At 34.8% G+C, this 3,595-nt stretch overlaps 1 protein-coding gene across 7 annotated transcripts in view; it reads left to right on the top strand.

Annotated features, from left to right (window-relative positions):
• Nucleotides 1-3,595, top strand: part of Myo9a (myosin IXA) — a 271,547-nt gene that overhangs the window by 92,630 nt on the left and 175,322 nt on the right. The window lies entirely within an intron of this gene.

Raw genomic sequence — 3,595 nt, 5'->3', positions numbered from 1 at the left:
TTTTTTTTTTTGAGGTAGGACCTCACTGTGCAGCTCAGACTAGCCTTAAGCTTGCTTTATAGGCAAACTTGATATCCTCCTGCTTCAACCTGGAGTGTTGGGATTGCAGATGTGTACCACTACCTACATCTACTATCTTGGTCATTTTAAAATTGGGTTCTTTGTCTTTTTATTGTTTAGTTGTAAATTTTTTTTTTGTTTTTTTGTTTTTGTTGTTGTTGTTTTTTGAGACATGGTCCCACTATGTAGTTGAAACTGACCTGGAACTATGTAGCCCAGGCTGGTCTTGAACTCACAACTATCCTCTGCCTCAGCCTCCTGAGTGCTGGGATTACAGGCGTGCACACCATGCCCAGCTAAGAATTTTTTTATATATTCTAGATGTCACATTGTCATCAAATACATGATGTACAAATATTTTCTCCCACTGTGGGTTTTTTTACTTTTTTTGATTGTGTCCTTTAAGCACAAAAGTTTGAATTTTGTTGAAATCCAGTGTACTTATTTTTCTTTTAGTTATTTGTACTTTTGATCTTTTAAGAAACCATTGGCAAATGCAAAGCTGTTAATATTTATACCTATAATTTTTAAGTTTTATAGTTTTAGTTCCTATGTTTAATATCCTGAATTCATTTTCAGTTAACTTTTGTGTATGCTGTGCTGTAGGGATCCAGTTTCATTCTTTTGTATGTGGATGTGAAGGTTAACCTTAATTGTAAACTTGATTAGCTTGGGAGTCACTTAGAGGATTAGTAAAGCACACTTCTCCGTATTTCTGCGTGGGTAATGTATATGTCAGTGGACCTATCCCTTCTCTAGCCCTTCCTTTTTGGTGCTTTCCCCGCTTTGCTTTGTTTTTCTCTGCCAAGAGTTGAGCAGCATTCCTCCACCACATCCTTATGCCATGATGTTTCTGCTTTGAAGGTAAATAGCCATGGACTGAACCCTCCAAAAATGTGAGCCAAATATACCTCTCCTTTTACATTGAAGTAATCTGATATTTTGTTTAGCAACAGGAAAACTGACCAAACTATATATGAGAAGACTATTTTGTCCTCATTGAATTTTTTTAGTCTCTTGTCAAAAATAAGTTGATTATCAAAGTAAAAATTTATTTCTGAATTTGAGTTGTAATCTATTGATCTCTGTATTTATCCAATGCCAGCACCACATGGTTGTGATTATTGTAGCTTTTTAGTAAGTTTTGAAATTTGAAAGTATGTTTTTTTCCCCCAAACTTCTTCCTTCAGGATTGTTTTGGGTAGTTCAAGTCCCTTACATTTCCATATTTAGGATTAGCTGTCAATTCATCAAAGGTAGTTTAGGTTTGGTAGAGATTGTTTTGAATCTGTGGATCCTAATAATACTATGTCTTTTAATCCTTGAACACATTAAATCTTCTTAAGTTTCTTTCAACAATATTTTATAATATTTAGGGTAAATCTATATATATTGTATCTTTTTTTATTCTTATGCATTTTACTCTTTATATGGAAGAGTACAGCTTTAAATTTTTTAATTTTTTTATTGGTATAGAAATATAATTGAATTTTATATATTGGTTTTGTATCTTTTTTTTAATGGTTTTTTGAGAACAGGGTCTCTTTCCTTGAACTGACTATGTAGTCCAGGCTGGTCTCGAATTCGTGATCCTCTTGCCTCAGTCTCCCAAGTGCTGGTATTATAGTTGTGCAACACCATGCCTGGTTGTATCTTCTAACTTGTTGAATTTATTTGCTCTAATAATCTTTTTGTGTATTTATTAACATTTTCTATATAAAAGACTACGTACTACTACTTTTCATTTAAATTTCTTGTTTTCTTATTTCCTAATTGGCCTGACTAAAAACTCAGGTACAGTTTATTTTTTGGTTTTTTTGATTTTTGAGACAGGGTCTCACTATGTAGTTGAGACTGACCCGAAACTCACTATGTAGCCCAGGCTGGTCTCAAACTCACAGCGATCCTCCTGCCTAAGCCTCAAGTACAGTTTGAATAGAAATGAAATTATGAAAACTAGCATCTTTCTGATGATTATGGAGAAAGGAAGCTTTCAGTCTTTTACTAATAACGTTGTTTGATACCTTTTTAAGGATAGGGAGTAGATGTAGCTGGGTTTTGACATGCATTACAGGGTGGCCTTGAACTCACTGTGTAGCCCAGACTGGCCTTGAAGTTGCAATCCTCCTGTTTCCTGTTTCCCCAGTGCTGTGATTATAGGCATGTTCCACCATTCCTGGCTCAGACTGTATTTAAATAAATGTCCTTAACCAAATTGAGAAACTTCCCTAACATTCTCATAGGATGTTGCTTTAGTTGGACATTTTTCTGCATCTGAGATTATCATGTGCTTTTTGTCTTTTAAATATTGTATTACATTCATTTTTTTTCCTTTCTTGAATTTAATAATTGCATCCTTCCCCACTTTACCTCCCCATGCCACCAATGTTTTTTGGTCTATGTACCTGAAGGTTTGCCAGTTTTATTGATATTTTCAAAGAATCACTTTTAAAAAACTCTTTTTAGGGCCTGGGATTTAGCTTAGTGGGACCATGCCTGCCTCGCAAGTGCAAGGTCCTGAGTTCGATCCACAGTACCAAAAAAAAAAAAATCGATTTTTATTAGTACACATTTGCAGTACGTAATGATTACCCTTATACTGATGGATTACATGTATGTAACACATCTCAATTCTTTTTTCATCCCCTTCTCCTCTTCTCCCTTCCTTCCCTCCATTTCTTGGTGACCTTCCCTTTTGCATAAAATCTATTTTTGTGTTTCCTATTACCTATCTTTTATTTTGCTTTTTATATTTTGGGTTTCTCATATTTGAGAAATCATGTAATTTAAGCCTATATGTCTGATTTATTTCAGTTAATATTATAGTTTTAAGGAACATTCATTTTCCTACAAATGACTCAAGTTTATCTTTGTGGCAGAGTACTACTCCATTTTGTATAAACCACCATATTTTCTGTATTCAGTCATCTGCTTATGGACATACAAGCCCCTTCTAAGTTTTCGCTGTTATGAATTGTACTATTGTAAACAGAGGTATGCATGTATCCCTCTTATATGATGTCTTTATTTCTTTCAGAAAGATACCTAGGTGAGGAATACCTGGGTTGAATGGAATTTCTAGCTTTAGTTTTTGAGAAATCTCCATACTGATTTCCATAATAGTTATAGTAGTTTATCTCCCACCAGCTCTGTAGAAAAGGTTCCCCTTTCCCTACAGCCTTGTCAGCATTTGTTGTTTTTGATTTCTTGATGAAAGCCATTCTTTTTGGAGTAACGTGAAATCATAATTTGCATTTTTCTCCTAACTAGAGATGTTGAACATTTTTTCATATAATTATTGGCCATTTCTAATTCTGAGAAGTGTTTCAGTTGCTCATTTATTTGGGGGTGTCTATAATTTTTTGAGTTTTTTAATGTATGTTAACTGTTTGTTAGTCCTCTGTCTGAACAATAGGTGTAATCCCAGCACTCGGGATGCTGAGGCAGGAGGATTGCTGGGAATTTGAGACCAGCCTGGGCTACACAGTGAGTTCCAGGGCAGTCTGAACTACATAGTGAGAGACCTTGTCTCAAA

The sequence above is a fragment of the Fukomys damarensis genome, unplaced genomic scaffold (assembly GCF_012274545.1).
Source record: "Fukomys damarensis isolate Sample0158 unplaced genomic scaffold, DMR_v1.0_HiC HiC_scaffold_25, whole genome shotgun sequence".
In the NCBI taxonomy this organism is placed as follows: domain Eukaryota; kingdom Metazoa; phylum Chordata; class Mammalia; order Rodentia; family Bathyergidae; genus Fukomys; species Fukomys damarensis.
The sequence above is the reverse complement of the archived record's forward strand: the minus strand, read 5'-3'. Positions and strand labels throughout refer to the sequence as shown.